The sequence below is a fragment of the Equus przewalskii genome, chromosome 19, assembly GCF_037783145.1.
Source record: "Equus przewalskii isolate Varuska chromosome 19, EquPr2, whole genome shotgun sequence".
Classification (NCBI taxonomy): Eukaryota; Metazoa; Chordata; class Mammalia; order Perissodactyla; family Equidae; genus Equus; species Equus przewalskii.
Window position 1 is genome coordinate 55,070,359 of NC_091849.1, and position 17,474 is coordinate 55,087,832.

At 37.9% G+C, this 17,474-nt stretch overlaps 1 long non-coding RNA gene across 1 annotated transcript in view; it reads left to right on the forward strand.

The window, feature by feature from the left end:
* Positions 1-17,474, forward strand: part of LOC139077527 (uncharacterized) — a 218,821-nt gene that overhangs the window by 71,840 nt on the left and 129,507 nt on the right. The window contains exon 3 of the long non-coding RNA XR_011530152.1: positions 17,207-17,305. This is a non-coding gene — a long non-coding RNA (uncharacterized lncRNA). The remainder of the gene's footprint in view (positions 1-17,206; positions 17,306-17,474) is intronic.

The window sequence follows — 17,474 nt, forward strand, 5'->3', positions numbered from 1 at the left end:
CCTCAGCTTGACTGAACTTGAGACAGGCTGCTTCTTGACTATAGGCCTCTGAGTTGCCTTTTCTGAGAGCATTTACTTTAGCGAACTTAGAATTTTAACGTCTTTCTCTGCCCCTTTGAGATGTAAAACTTCTCCCAGCCTCTTGCCATTTTTACAGCCCATTGAAGTCTTTCTCAAGGACCTGGAAGCCATCCTTTTGAAATGCAATGTGGGGACCTGCAAGATATGTAGGTCTTGCAAGACCACCCCAAGATATGTCTCTTTGGCATCAGGATTATTTGAGGCTGATTGCTTTTGATAAACTGGGACAGGGAAGGAGGAATGGAACTTGCCCTTTGTTAGGACACATTTACATTTGTAAGGTAAATCTCTATCTGTAAAATGTGCCTCCCTCTCTGTACCAGGAAGAAGAAAGGCGATGACCTACTCTCCAAAAACTCTTAATCAATACCAAAGGCAAGGACTTAAAATCTGCATTTTATTGTGCTAGTCTGGTAACCTCCTGTAACTGACTTCCCTCCCTCTCCCAACTTTGGCATTCCTTAAGGATTAAGCATCTTTCCTTAGGCTAGGAACCGATTGCTGAGGGGCTCACCTGTGACCACCCAGCTCCAGACATAGACTTGCCTCCTGCTACGCCCACCGAGATAGCAGACCATTACCTGCTGTGTCCATCAAGCGCTGTGCCGACAGGGCAATCTTGTGACTATTGTGGGAGGGACGTTTCAGTCACATGTGAAACACCCCGTTTGGGGGTATATAACCACTCTGTGCACCCCACTTCTTCGGTGCCCTTTCTTCCTTCGGGAAGAAAGGCCCCGGGCCATGGTTCCTCATAAAGCTTTGTTTAATTTTCTCTTGCTATTCTGTCTCATGTGAATTTAATTCGTTCTCCAGCCAGACGAACCCCCATTTGGGGAGAGGAAATGTCCCCCTCCCCTACAGCAATCAAGGAAGATGGTGCCCCTGTCTCCCAGTCTCTGTGGGGGTGTAGGAGCCTCTCTTCAATAACGGCCAGTTAGCAAACACAGATGCTCAAATCGCGTTGACCAGTTCCCCCTCTACTATCCCTCAGTACTTTTCTACTAGCTCATCTTAGTGCTTAAAACCCCTCCCTCCTTTTGTTTCAGCTGAGTTGAGCTCAGTACTGTGCTGCAATCTCTCTCCCTTACTTAGTAGCCTGAATCCAATTGTCTTGCTGTTTTTAACAAGCGTCCAGTGCGTTTTACTTTGACAGGCAGGACAAGGTCCGGGCCTTTGCACTTTTCCCAAGTCCCCTGGCTGATTCTGATACTGACTCAAGTTTGAGAACCACTTTATTTTCAGCAATATTTCACAAAACACCACAGTCATAAGTCTTGAAATCTATTTGTACTTAGAGTACAAATTTGTAACGCTCTGAGAGATGTTACTCCCTTACTTCGATGGCATCTTTTTAAATGGAAAAAAAAAAAAAGTTGGTCATTGCATACCTTGTTCTTTTCTCCAACTCAGTCTACTCATGGTTCTCAGCCTTTTAACCAACTGACATTCCTGGTTCCTGAGGACTATGGCCTCTGCCACTCAGTGAGTGGCTTAGTGTGGCAGTCACTCTATAGAGGCAGAAATTGGAGCTGGGGGAGGAGGAGAGGTGTGGAGTGCGTTCAAGCCTTTCAGGGGGTCCTGCTCCCTCCAGCCCACACCCTCACTGAGAAAACCTGCCCGTGGCGTTCTTGGGTTGTCCCGTGGTTTCCCTGCTTGGGTTGCTCAGAAAGGAGATATTATCCTACTCATTTTTTCCTTTTTTTTTCTCAGCATAGTGCCTGGCAATAAATAAAAACTTAATAAAATATTCTTTCCTTTTCTCTAGCCTTTTGCAGGATTCTTCTCACCTTCTCAGTGTGTATCCTAACCTGTTCTTGTTTTATGCCTGAGTTGATATAAAATTAACTTCGCATGTGAAATTTTTCTGTGGACTTTGTTTATTTATGGGGCAGAGAGAGTATTCCAAATTAGAATTGGAAGGAGATTAGTAAATGTGTCTTTTATTTTTCTAGCAAAAGAATGACCAATTCTAAATCACTTAATGCATTTTAAAAATATCATTCATTGAATCTAATTATTTTCAGTTGAGGAAACAAACTCAGGCAGAATATCTCCACTGCCCCAGGTCATACAGCCAATCGGTGCTAGAATTAGAACTCATAGTGTGCCTCCTGATCATTCAGTCCTAATTTATCTATTCATCAGTTACTTGGAATCTTCTATGTGCCATGTACCACATTAGGTACTAAGGATACAAGAACAAATATTATACAGTTCCTATACATTATGTTTATATGGGGAGACAGAAAAGAAAACAAACCAATGTGATAAATACTTTGACCAAGATATGAACAAATATTTCTTTCTATTCCCCCTTTACTGACTGTTCTTTCCAAGAGGCTTTGTATTAATATTTTACTGTTAAAAAACAAATGTTAAGGGGCTGGCCTGGTGGTGTAGTGGTTAAGTTTGCATGCTCCACTTTGGCGGTCTGGGGTTTGTTGGTTTGGATCCTGGGCATGGACCTACACATAACTTATCAAGCTAAGCTGAGGTGGTGTCCCACAAAAAGAACTAGAAGGACCTACAACTAAGATATACAATATGTACTGGGGCTTTGGGGAGAAAAAAAAAGAGGAAGATTGGCAATAGATATTAGCTCAGGGCCAATCTTCCTCACCAAAAAAAAAAAAGAAGCATACCTAAAAAAAAGTTAAAATTCCTAATTGTCACAATGTGGAAGTAGCCCAACCAAGATGTTCTTTAGCAGGTGAATGGATAAATAAGCTGTGGTACATCTAGAAAATAGAATATTACTCAGCACTGAAAAGAAATGAGCTATTGTGGGGGATCAGAATTGGCCACCCCAAAGTGTGTCTCCTTGGCATGAGGATTATTTTGGGCTGGTTACTTTTAAAAACTGCAGGCATGGGAGAAGCTCTGAAAAGTGAATTTTACCCTTTGCAAGAGACATTTACATTTGTAAGGGAAATCTCCATCTGTAAAGGTGTCTGCCTCTCTGTAACAGGAAGAAGGGGGGATGACCTTATCTCTAGAAACTCCATCAATATGGTAGGCAAGGCCTTAAATCTGCATAGTAACCTTACTCTTGCTGACTGTGCTTTTCTGGTAACCTCCCATAGCTGACTCCCCCACCCCCAACATCCTCCTTTGTCTGTAGCTGAAGATGGTATTTAAGATGAGAGCCTCTGCCATTTTGGTGAGTTGCTCAGTTTTCCTGAGTGTCTCCCATGTATACATGTTATAAAACTTTGTTTGATTTTCTCCTGTTATTCCATCTCATGTCAATTTAATTTATAGCCCAGCCAGAAGGACCCAGAGGGTAGAGGAAATGCTTTTTCTCCCCTACACTATCAAGCCATGGAAAGACAAGGAGGAAACTTAAGTACAAATTACTAAGTGGAAGAAGCCAACTTGAAAAGGCTACATACTATAGACATTCTGGAAAAGGCAGAACTATGGAGACAGTGAGAAGATTAGCGATTGCCAGGGGTTGGGTGGAGAGGGATGAATGTGTGGAGCATAGATTTTTAGGACAGTAAAAATACTCTGTGTGACACTATAATGTCATTAAAATTTCTCCAATCCCATAGAATTGTACAACCCAAGAGTGAAGACTAATGTAAACTACAGACTCGGGGCGATAGTACTGTGTCAGTGTAGGGTCATCAGTTGTAACAAATGTGCCACTCTGGTGGGTATGTTGATAATGGGGAGGCTATTTATTTGTAGGGGCAAGGGGTATCTGGAAAACCTCTGTACCGTCCTCTCATTTTGTTGTGAACCTAAAACTTCTTTAAACAATAAGACTATTAAGAAAACATCTTAATAAAGAATTTGCTTTTGGTTAACTTCTATTCCAATTTAATGTTTTAAAAAGAACTTCATTATTCCTTGAGTATGAGCTTTCTGGCAAGTTGAGTCTGGTCTCTTGGTAGCTCATGGTTTCTGTAGATGCTTTTTGCACAGATCCGTCCAGACACTCATTTGGCCTGAAGTAGATGGCCACAAGTATGAACACCAGCAGTGCTCTCTTTGCATGGTAATGTGGGACCATAAAAATAACCATGCTAGCTGAAACAGTACGAAGCAACCATGTAAAATCATGTAAACTATAACATTCTGAATGAAGACTACTGAGTGGGTTGAGATTAGGAGATGGAAATTGGGGACATAAAAGGGAAAGAAGATTCACAAATTAGTATCCATTCTTCATTGTACTAAAGGGGGGTTTCTCAAACTCAATGCTATTGACATTTTGGTCTGGCTAATTCTTTGTTGTAGGAGGTTGTCTTGTGCATTGCAGAATGTTTAGTAGCATCCCTGGCTACTACCTCTACATGCTAGTAGCATCCTCCTAGTTTGACAAACAAAATGTCCCCAGACATGCCCAAATGTCCCTTGTGGGGCAAAATGGTCCCATGTTGACAACCACTGTACTAGAAGAAATATTTAGATGGGCCTCACCGAGGTGAAATCATAAAGAATCATTATATTTAGAAGCATCATTTAGGTTTTATTGGAATATTGTAAATATGAAGACAGTACTTTTTACATGACGAATAAATAGTTGAGCTTTTCATATAAGATAAAAATTTTAAAGAATGTCATCTGCTCAGAAGGGTACATCTGTGTTCATTTAGTCACTATGAAATTTATGGATGGCTTATGTGATGGCAATTTGCCTCTCAGCCCCAATATGTCATTTTATCGTCATGTGGGTCTGTACATCACCTCCACCCCCATCCCCAAGTTTCAGGTTTATGGACATTGAGACTTGATTAAAAACAGCGTGTGTGTATATAAATATGGTGATATTCTGATGAACAGATTCTTTTAAAAACAAGCTTCCTTATAGCAAAACTTGTGTTTAAAAATAGCAAAAACAAATCTTCATGAATCATTCAAATAGAATAATATGCGTCTCCAGCCAAATGTAACAGGGCGCATCTTAACACAGCTTCTTTTACTCTGGAGAGATTTCAGGTAACGTGCAGTTTCCTAGACGGGGTTATGAGCCCTGCAAAGATTGTTTCCTGCCCTCCAATAACCCATTTTCTTTTCTTAAGGAAGATTAGCCCTGAGCTAACTGATGCCAATCCTCCTCTTTTTGCTGAGGAAGACTGGCCCTGAGCTAACATCTGTGCTCATCTTCCTCTACTTTATATGTGGGACGCCTGTCACAGCATGGCTTGATAAGCAGTGCATAGGTCTGTGCCCAGGATCCGAACCAGCGAACCCTGGGCCGCCAAAGTGGAGCACACAGACTTAACCACTACGGACCGGGCCAGCCCCTTAAAGGTATTTCGATGTACATTAGCAAGGTATGTTACCCTTTTCTTAGGAGACCGAGTAGAGATTGGCATACTTTTAATCAGTATTTGCTTTTTGGACATACCTTAATTAGTTTTTCCATGTGGAATGCGAAAGATTATTTGTGCCCTGTTCTAGAGTTATTGTTGTTAGAGGGACCAATGCCTATTTATCAACTCTGCCCTGATGCAGCCCATGATGTATCATTGCCTCTTTGTTCTGGGAGAGGACAGGTGGGACATCTCTGTCAGTTTCCCTAAACATTTTCTCTTTTACTTTTGGTTTAGGATTTTCAGGAGAATCAGTATTTTTTTAACCACATTTAAAATTGTTTTAATTTTTAATATTTTATTAACTACAGAATTTATATTCTCTGAAGTCTATTCTGATGCCTTAAACAGTGTATCAATTTCTACCTCTAATAATAAACTCCCTAATCAACTGTTTCATTGAAATACTCTCGTTTCATTTCTAGATACAGCATTTTAGTTAGTTTTGATGAGCGCATGACTGCAAGCTCCATTTCCTTTTGGTTCTAGAATTTTGGACTTGACAAGTCATATCATTTTTTTCCCTAGTTCCTTAAAACTCATCTCAAATAAAATAAGCCCATAGTCTGCTTTTGTTATATGATGAATATGTGAATCTTATTAATTTTTTATTTAAAAATAACCTTCTCTATTTTTTCTTAGAAGAATATTTTGTTACTTTCTATATACTCTCTTTTGCAACTGCTTTCATTTGGAAGATAGATTATTAAGCCTTTGTAGCAAATGTATATTTAAATACTTGAATGGACCCAATTAGTGAAAAATGCTGCATATTTGAATTTGTTGAAGCTGAGTCCATTAATCCAAATAAGAAAAACAAGCGACTAATTATCTTTAATTTTGGAATTGTATGTAAACACTACTGTTGAAAAACACACTTAGGAAGACCTACGTTTACCCCCGATGAATCTGAATATTAATTGATTCAGTATATACGAATGAATGCAGTATATATGTATACTCACATTCACTGGAGTTGAGAGAAGGTTTTCTCTCTGTATATAGAAAGGGAGAGCGAAAGAAAGGTGCCAACATTTTTTGAGAAGTTTATATTTTAGGCTTTTATTTGGTTGTTTCTGTCATGCGTATATGCATATTTATACTGCAACTCACTTTAATAATTTCATAATTTGCCTCATATTAAAATACCTCTTTCTATTTTAAACAAATTACCTTGGTCTTTTAAAAAAGGATATGAGAGAAATAATGACTTTTTTGTATCTTAGCCCCAAAGCACATTGAAAGCTGTAGGATTCTCAGACAAAGTAGCACGGGTTTACTCAGAAAGTAAATCCAGAGAAAAGAGGATTTCTGAGACCAACTAACCAAGCAGGTCGTGATTTCCAAATTCAGAGAATGAAAAAGGTTTATTAAAATAAGTTACCTCCTCACTTCCAGCCTGCTTTTGAAACAGCCAATGGCCCTCCTTCCAGTGATTTCAGACAGTGGTTCATTTTCTTTTAGTTAATAGGAATGGATAAATAGAGAAAGAAGTATTTCTGGCTAATATTTAATCCCTTGATGCTGGCAAGTCCCAGCGCGTTATATAACTATGTTTCTATTTTTGGTTCCAGTATTTGTTTTGTTACATTTAAATTATAAAAACAATTTCGGTCCCTGACCATTTAAAGTAGATCGTGGCTGAGCTCAGACTGAGAGCAAGTGCCTTACTGTTTGCTGAGCCGGTGTGCTGGTGACCCATAGGACGTCTATTGGCACACAATGATATGCCTAGGAGATTTTGTTTTAGGCTAAAGCAGAAGGATTTTTTTACGTTTAATTGCAAGAGCACCTGGGGACGAGGTGGGGGGAAATAGGAACAATGGAGGGAGCAGCATGGCTGCAGCCCATTTGGATTTGGAGGCCTGACAGAGGCAGGCAGAGGAAAAAGCTGCAGGAGCCACTTTCGGGAGGAACGCCGTGATACTTGCATGAGACTTGAGAGAGGCGTGGGGCTGCTCCAAGGGCGGTGACAGAGCACTGTACAGAGTGTGAGAGAGGGACCTCTTTCCAACCTCAGCAGTGGGCAAAGCTCGGCCTCTGCAAAGACTGACTCCTTTGGGAACACAGGGAGGTGGCATCTTGACTTGGGCACAGACATTTCACAGGGCACATGAAGCAATGGCAGGGACTAGCGGTTTTCAAGCAGGAAGGCAACACTCAAAAGGGAAGGTTGGGAGCAGATAACATAGCAGATTTATTCTTTCCCTTTCAGGGACTCCCAGAAACACCTGGACAGGGGACCCTTCCGCAGACTGGAGTCCTTCCTCCATGAGTGGGTAGGGACAGTGACCCAGTGAACTTTGGTTGTCTACTGTTAAATACGGCTTCGATTCTCTCCACAGGCTGGTGAGGTCTGGAGGCACCCGCGTCTTTATCTACGGAGTTTCAAAATTGCCGTGATGATCCTTTTAAAAAAGGGTGCATCTAATTACAAACAAAGAAATAAAAAAAAAAAACCTCACAACAACTGACTGATATTCACGAATATAGTTTTGTTTGCACAGTCTTGATTCATTATAAAACTTCTTAATTGTCTTGCATATTAATGAGTTTAATAATTAGACGAGGAATGGAGAACGTGCAGTTCTGAAAGTGTCAGTCAACCACATTAAAATAACATATAAATTGTATGCATATTTATTGAGAAAGATTGCATTCTCAGTTTGAGAAATTATGAATTACATTTAAATGATCAGATAACTTGTTTGATACTAAAATTAGGATTAAAATTCTGTTTTTATCTACTTAGTGCTAGAAAACAGCATTAGACTAAAGCACGTTTCTTTCAGAATGCTATGCTGAAAATTGGAGATGTGGTAGCTGGACAATGGCTGGGTTTCAACGTACCCTAAGCTGTGTTTCTCACTTCAGAACTTCAGAGAACTTCAGATTGGGGAACACTATTGGTGTTCTAGGGGGTATTGTGATTCAATATTAGCATATTTAATTTATTTAGGGTTTATGCTTTTGCTCTATTTTGCAGTGATTTGGGGCTGTGTAGCTGAGAAAAATTTCCACTGTTGTCCAAAAATGTATTTTGAAGAGCGATTTATTTCATTTGGATCCTTTCCCTACTAAAGCAACGGCATGCTCTTCCACGTATTGACTGAAAGGCCTGGAACAAGTCCTTTATTTCCTTTCAGTGTCAGTTTTATCATCTGTAAAGAGTGGATGAAGGAAGCCCTAACAGTGATACGTTAAGGAACTGACGTGTGCTGGCTCCCAGCATCTGGCTGTTGGGCATTCCTTCCTTCTTGCAAGGCAGTTCTTATAGACAGCAAAGTCTTGGCTTTAAATTCTAGTCTGTGGTCTTTTTTCTACCCCGTGTTCCAGGCTTATAATTATACTGTCTAAATATTTTAGTTCTATACTTAGACTTGCCACTCTCAATTATGTGGGATAAAATATATTTATTTTTTAACTCTGGTAAATCTCCAGCCCCATTATTTTCCTTTGAAATGTCTTTTATATTTTTCATTTTTCTGACCTTCCTAACATCGCAAGTCCAGTTTGGGTCCTAATCACCTCACACGAGAATTACTGAGCAACACCTAGCAGGCATCTCTGACAGGGAATTTCCCCCTTCCGTTTGATGTGCATTGTATTGCTAGGATTATTTTCCTTGAAAATCACATGATTCTGCTCATCAACAAAAAAAAATTTCAGCAGGTTGATAAATATTTAAATTACAGCATATCCTAATTTCCTTCCTACCTTTGATGGCTCTTAAAACAAGAACATTTCCCCCCATCCCCCTCTTTGCATATTCTCTTCACTCCAGCAAGGAGGACTTTTTTGTGGTTGTTTGTTCTGCCTCTCTGCCTGTGTGTACACTCTTCCCCTCATCCAGCATGCTTCTCCTTTTTCTCCACCTGTCCTTTAGGGCTCGTTCAGGTTTTTCTTTCCTTTGAAGCTTCCAATCCAAATTGTATGAAAATTTGCCAATAATTATGTCTCCAGTACTCCTTTACCAGTGATTTTTATACATACAACTAACTTACCCCTGACCTTTTTTGTATTGCGGTAAAATATACGTAGCATAAAACTTACAATTTACCTTCTATTTTTTTTGAGGAAGATTAGTCCTGAGCTAACATTCACTGTCAATCCTCCATGTTGGTTTTTTTTTTTTTTGGCTGAGGAAGATTGGCTGTGTGCTAACATCCATGCCCATCTTCCTCTATTTTATATGTAGGACGCCTGCCACAGTGTAGCTTGATAAGCAGTGGTAGGTTTGCACCCAGGATCCAAACCGACAAACCATGGGCCACCAAAGTGGAACATGTGAACTTAACTGCTGTGCCACTGGGCTGACCCCATAATTTACCATTTTTGAGTGTACAATTCAGTGGCATTAAGTGCATTCCCATTGTTTTGGAACCATCAGCACCATCCATCTCCAGAAAGTTTTCATCATCCCAAACTGAAACTCTGTTTCTATTAAACAATAACGTCCTATTCATCCATCCCTCAGCACCTGGTGGCTACCATTCTACTTTCTTTCTCTGTGAATTTGACTCTTCTGGGTACCTCACGTAAGTGGAATCGCACGTGTTTGTACTTTTGTGTCTGGCTTATTTCTCTTAGCATGAAGTTCTCAAGGTTCATCCATGTTGTGGTACGTATCAGAATTTCGTTCCTTTTTAAGGCTAATATTCCACTGTATGTATAGACCACATTTTGTTTGTCCATTCCTCTGTTGATAGACAACTGAGTCATTTTCACATTTTGGCAATTGTGAGTAATGCCGCTATGAACATTGGTGTTCAAATATCTGTTCAAGTCCCTGCTTTCAATTCTTTTATGTATGTCCTCAGAAGTGGAATTGTGGATCCTTCTATGCTTAGTTTATTGAGGAATTGTCATTCTGTCTTCCACAGTGGTTGCACCATTTTACATTTCCACCAGCAATATACAAGCGTTCCAGTTTCTTTGTATCCTTGTCAGCACTTGTTATTTTCTGCTTTTTTTGGGTAATAGCCATCCTAATGAGTTCGGAGTGGTATCTCATTGTGGTTTTGATTTGCATTTCCCTAATGATAGTGGTATTGAGTATCTTTTACTGTGCTAATTTGCCATTTTTATATCTTCTTTGGAGAAATGTCTGTTCAAGTACTTTGCCTGTTTTTGAATTGGATTGTTCATTTTCTCATTGGCGAGGACCTTTTAAACAGCAAGTACTCAAAACTGTTCAACAGGTTTTTGAAGACTTAAGTCATCGCAGGGAACACGATCCAGTGCACTGTGTGAATGATGCCCTGGGAACCATTGAGGAGGTTAGGGCTTTTCACTCGTCTCAGATGCCTTCCTTATTGAGTTGTTGGGCATGTTATTTATATGTTTTCTATCAATGCCTTTGTTTATATCAGCTCTTCTCTTTGGTGTCATCATGCCTGTCTGTAGGCAGTTTTCTTTCTTTGATGTCTTAATCTGATTTTTTTCTTGGAAACCAGATGATCTAATTTGTTAGAGCTATGCATAAATTTAGACTAATTAAGCTCTTGTGAGGCATAAGGGACTCACCTATGGGTAAAGAGAAGAAGCTTTATTGTATGTAGTTCAGATGTCAAACATATTACTTACTTTTGTTTCTTACTGATGGAACTAGGTAAGCTTTCTTGATGGTCTTTTTCTGTAGAAGTGATGTTTTTCAGTGTAAACCTCTCAAGTGTAGCTGCTGTATTTGATTGTTTACTTACTCTGTATTTATTACTAAATTTATCATGTTGAATATTCAGTGGGTATTTAATGAATATATTTTAGTTGCTTTGTGGTGGATTCATTGAAGCTGTATCATGAGGCAGTTTCCCTGGTGATTTTAACCGACTTTTTCATTAATTAATTGATTCTAAACTTATGGTTGTTAGTAAGGAGAGGCCTTAAGATTTATGTTGATGCTTTTAAAAAATATGAATTTATCAGTAGGTTTCGTTGTGTTTCAAGTAACACCCAAACTTAGTGGTTTAAAAAGACATCATCAACTCATTCAGTTACAAGTCTGTGGGTTGACAGTTTGGGCTAGGCTCAGCTAGGCAGTTCTGATGGTCTCACCTGAGTTCAATCCTGTGGTTGCAGTCAACTGGCAGTTAGGCTGGGATCTGGTTAGTTTCAGATGGATTTACTTACAAGTGTGGCAGTTGGATTCAGTGATCAAAGTTACTGGGTCACATATCTCTACCCTCTAGCAAGCTAACCCAGACTTCTTCATGGGCTTCCAAAAGCAACAGGAAAGGGCACACTCCAGTGTGTAAGCTTTCTGCGTGCCTGTTTGTCTCATGTTTGCTAAGGTCCTTTGGCCAAAGAAGTCACTCAGCTAAGTCCAGATTCAGGAGAAAGACAAATAGATTCTATCTCTACATGGAAGGAGCTGCAAACTAAAATGATGATTTTTTTTTTGTTTTCAATCTACTGCAACATCAGTATCAACTCATAGCCTTGATTTTGTTGATGTAGTCTAAGTCCCACATGAAAACAATTTTTCCAAAGTATAACATTAGCATTTTCTCTGAAATGGCCTGGGTCTTGGATATCTTCTTTATTTGGAATTATAGTTTAAAATATTTTTCAGCAGGTTTTTAAAAAATCAATTGTTTGCTTTTTTTTTGTTAAGATTATGATAGTTCACAACCTTGTGAGATTTCAGTTGTACATTATTGTTAGTCATGTTGTGGGTACACCACTTCACCCTTTGTTCCCTCCCCCCAGCCCCCCTTTCCCCTGGTAACCACCGATCCGTTCTCCTTGTCTATATGTTAACTTCCACCTATGAGTGGAGTCATATAGAGTTTGTCTTTCTCTGTCTGGCTTATTTCGCTTAACATAGTACTCTCAAGGTCCATCCATGTTGTTGCGAATGGGACGATTTTGTCCTTTTTTATGGCTGAGTAATATTCCATTGTGTATATATACCATATCTTCTTTATCCAGTCATCAGTTGCTGGGTACTTAGGTTGGTTCCATGCCTTGGCTATTGTAAATAATGCTGCGATGAACATAGGGGTGCATGGGACTCTTGGAATTGCTGATTTCAGGTTCTTAGGATAGATACCCAGTAGTGGGATGGCTGGGTCATAAGGTATTTCTATTTTTAACTTTTTGAGAAATCTCCATACTGTTTTCCATAGTGGCTGCACCAGTTTTCATTCCCATCAACAGTGTATGAGGGTTCCTTTTTCTCCACAACCTCTCCAACATTTGTCACTCTTGGTTTTGGATATTTTTGCCAATCTAACGGGTGTAAGGTGATATCTTAGTGTAGTTTTGATTTGTATTTCCCTGACGATTAATGATAATTAGCATCTTTTCATGTGTCTATTGGCAATCCTTATATCTTCTTTGGAGAAATGTCTATTCATGCCCCCTGCCCATTTTTTGATCGGGTTGTTTGATCTTTTGTTGTTGAGCTGTGTGAGTTCTTTATATATTATGGAGATTAACCCTTTGTCAGATAAGTAGCTTGTAAATATTTTTTCCCAATTAGTGGGCTGTTTTTTTGTTTCAATCCTGTTTTCCTTTGACTTGAAGAAGCTCTTTAGTCTGATGAAGTCCCATTTGTTTATTCTTTCTATTGTTTCCCTCATCTGAGGAGTTATGGTGTCCAAAAAGATTCTTTTGAAACTGATGTGTGGTACTGGTACCAAAACAGGTGCACAGATCAATGGAACAGAATTGAAAGCCCAGAAATAAAACCACACATCTATGGACAGCTAATCTTCGACAAAGGAGCTGAGGGCCTACAATGGAGAAAAGAATGTCTCTTTAACAAATGGTGCTGGGAAAACTGGACAGCCACATGTAAAAGATTGAAAATTGACCATTCTTTTTCACCATTCACAAAAATAAACTCAAAGTGGATCAAAGACCTAAAGATTAGGCCTGAAACAATAAGTCTTCTAGAAGAGAATATAGGCAATTGTTTGCTTTTTTATCAGTTTCCGAGGTAAGAAAATTACTAAAATACCAAAATTGCTAGGTATTAATCATATAAGAAAAATGAATGCCCCAAATTTTTAACACCAAATCACTTGCCAAAGTAGCTTTGTCCTTTTAAATTTTAACTTCTATAGAACATCAAAGAGAGAAGAAAGGGAATAAAAAAAGCAAATGTAGAGGAAAGTTATAGTCATAAATCTATTGAAGTTACCTAAGTTATTTGGAAGCTAATTATGACTGTGTGCAAAGCAAATGATGTGAAAACTGAATTAATGAAGACCAGCTACCTCCCACAAGCTAATGAGGCATACTTTATACCAATAGTGCCACAAATTGAAAAATTAAACCTCTTCATGGAGAGAAAAAAGGAGCAGCCTAAGAATAACATGCAAGGCCAAAGGAGATCTCAAAGGCATTGTCTGGGGTGAGCAGTTTTTGCTTACTTTTCTATGATATGGAATATAGAGTGCAGAATCCCTGAAATTTCCTCGTTTTTTGTTTTTTTCTCCCCCAACCCAAAGAAGAATTCATAGACACCATAGTGTGCTTCAGCCCCGCAAAGTCAGTGGAGGATAAAAGTGCTAGTGGTCAAATGTATTTTGATTTTTTAGGTGTTGGTGCTTAACTTCAGTGCAATAGTAGCCTTCCTTTTTCCTCTTCTTGACATGACCACATAGGTAATTTTCAACCAGCTTCTTTTTCACACCTTCTTTCCACTATTTAACATTGTTATATATATAAACTTTATATATATGAGTTTATTATATATATAGTCCAATGAAATGTATATGATATATATAAGTATATACTATATCTATAATGTGTATATTCCTTTTGGAATTTTAACTTCCACGTTTTTCTCTTATTTACCCTTACACATTCATAAATCAAGATCCCCAGTCTTGCAGTCTTACACTTACTACACTCAATATATCTCCCTTCCACCGTACATCTCAAATCACGTTTTTAATTTTTTTAGGAAGACACTATATTACACAAAATAAATACTATTTTTTCTTCATTATAAATACTTTTATTAAGGATGTACAAAGGCATGCACTATTTTGAAAATACTTTAATTTTAAACCTTTAAAAAAGATTTCATGTACAAATATAATTCAACTAGTAACACACACACACATACATATATACACATATATATGCATTTCTTAAGTGCCGACAATTTTGAATTTAGAGATGTGAGAATAAAGCCAATTGGCCAAGTCCTAGGAAACTTTGGGAACATTGGTAAAAATGTTGTGGCAGTAATTTATTTGCTTAGGTTTTACCCTTTTGATAGCAAACAAAATCATTTTATTGGTGTTTGAAAGCAGCAAAGCTTGTTGTATGAGTACTGAGTAAACAAGAAGAACTTATGTGAAAAGTTAGTTATTAACTATTTAAAAATCTCATCCTTTTTCAGAAAAGTAGAATTTAAAAATATTTTTTTCCTTCACCTAGTGGAGGAAAATGTTTTAATCATTTAGATTTATAATCTAATCATTTAGATTAATTTCCTTCCATGCATCTAAAAAAGTAGTAACAACTTTTAAATTTTCTGATGATAAAAGTAAGACATATTAATTTAGAAAATTATAAGCAGCAAACATCATGTATAATATCATCACATAGAAATTATCAGTTAACATTTTGGCATATTTCCTTCTAATCTTCCTATGTGTCTATATAATATTTAAATAAAATTTTATGTTGTATATAACATATTCTCTGTATAGATAGATTTATATGTTGTGCTTTTGCACTTAATGTTATCATGAGTAGTTTTTAATGACATGAAATATGCTTCAGATATACATTAAGTATACTCCAAAACCGTTATATTAATGCTGTATGATATTCCATCCTATGGGTTTATTACAACTTATTTAAATTGCCACTCTTCTGTCTGTATTTCAAATGAGTAGATATAATTAATTAATGGCTAAATATTAAATATACTAGTGTTAGAAAATAAAAGAGTCTGATATTTTCTTTCTCCTCCCTTCCTTACTCCCTTTTTCTCTCCCTTTCTCTCTCTCTCTCTTTCTTCTCTCTCCTTTTTCTTCTACAATGACAAATTCAGCCCTGATAGGAATACTCTGGCCACTTCACCATTTGTCGGTTTTTTCATGCCTTCTAAGTATCTATTATCTCTCTTTTACTATTTAATCCTGTACAGGCTATTCTGCTACAACCTGATAGTTATGTTTTTAGGAAAACTTGTGAAATCAAAGATTACATAACTAAATTAATAGGGCAGGTGTGTAGAGGGTTGCAGTTGTGAACAGCAGTTTCAGATTTCCAACAATATATTTCCATAACAAAGGGGTCACTATAACTGTGCACGTATACAACCTAAATACCACTCAGTCAATCCAATGTTTGCTTCCATCCATCCCTTGCTATCATTCACACGGCACTTGCGAAACATTCTATCTCCTTATCTCGTGTAGTTAAGAGAAACGAAGCACCAAGCCACTCAGAGGGGTTAGGCTTTTCATGTTTGATGCCACTTCTGAATCTTGATCATCCATAACAGCTGGCAGCATATAAATTGTTTACCCTAATTAATGGTTCACCAGTATCTCTGCAGTGAGTTATGAAAACTCCTGCTGTGACTGAGGAGAAATTTGAATACAGTGAATTTGAAATATTCACTATTTGAATTCAAATTTGAATTCAAATTTGAAATTTGAATATACTTTCAAATTGTCTGCATACTGCTGGTTACTCTAAATATAGTTTATCTTCAGAGAGTGTTGAGACTCCTCTCTGAAAGCTGAACTATTCATGATTTCATTAAACAGCAAGAAAAGAAGATGTGGACTGCTTCTCGAGGGTGAGCTCTCTCCCATCTACCACAGTACCTGACATGGTAGGTGGGCAATAAGCAATGGTTACATGTGGCATCTATGGTTGTTGCCTTCTAGCGTTTGTGCATAGATAGCTGGTGTGATGTGACTAATTTATCAGGGACTTTATATGTGCCAGAAACTATTCTAAGCCATTGATTTGTATTAACAACACTGTCAGATAGGTACTAAAATTATCCCCACTTATAGACAAGAAAACCAAGATATAAATAAGTTAAATTATTAAACCAGGACATGTGGCTTGTAAATGATGCCATCTGGTTCCAGAGGCAGCATTTTCTTTTTTTTTTTTTGGTGAGGAATATTGGCCCTGAGCTAAGTTCTGTTGCCATTCTTTCTCTTTTTTCTTGAGGAAGATTGCCACTGAGCTAACATCTATGCCCATATTCCTCTATTTTGTATATGGAATACCACCAGAACGTGGCTTGATGAGTGGTGTGTAGGTCCGAACCCATTAACCCTGGGCTGCTGAAGCGGAGCATGCAAACTTACCTGCTTACACTACTGCCAGAGCCATGCATTTTTAACTACTATGCACATTCTCTATATAAAACAGTCTGACTCATTTGGGAGAGATGGATTTAATACATACAAAAGAGAAACATTAATATATTGGGCCTAATTCAACCAAGGAAATAAAATACTTTCTGGAGTAATTGAACATTAGTCTTAAAATGAGGACCTACCAGCTTAGATCTTATCTCATCCACTTAATAGTTGTGTGAACTTGTTCAAGACACTTCGAATAAACATTTCAACTAATGCCGTAAGAATTGTGTATAGTTAATTGCGTGATAATCCATAGAGAAATATTAAGATTTTATTGCCATCTGTAAAATAGAGCACTGTGCTATAAATTGGGAGCCGAGTCTAATTCTTATCTAGCAAGAGTTCGTTATGATTAGATATATCACTTAAATTTCTATCTTATTTCCTCATTTATGAAATAAGAACAATTTTTTAAAACCTTATCTTCTAAAATTTTCACAGGAATGTTGGAAAGAAAAACGAGGGAGTAAATGAAAGTGCTTTGAAAAGGAGTGCTCTGGATCCAGACTGGTGACATTGCTGCAAACTCAGAAATGTCAGGTTAGTTCTCTGCGATATTTAGGTCCTTTTTAAGGTCTCGTGTTCTAATAGTTGTTGGTGTTGAGAAAAGTTTGTGGTTATTGAAATCATACAATTTTTGTTTCATATGGGAGACTATATGATTTGTCTTATATGTTTCCTTCCTTTATGATTTCACATTAAATTTTCT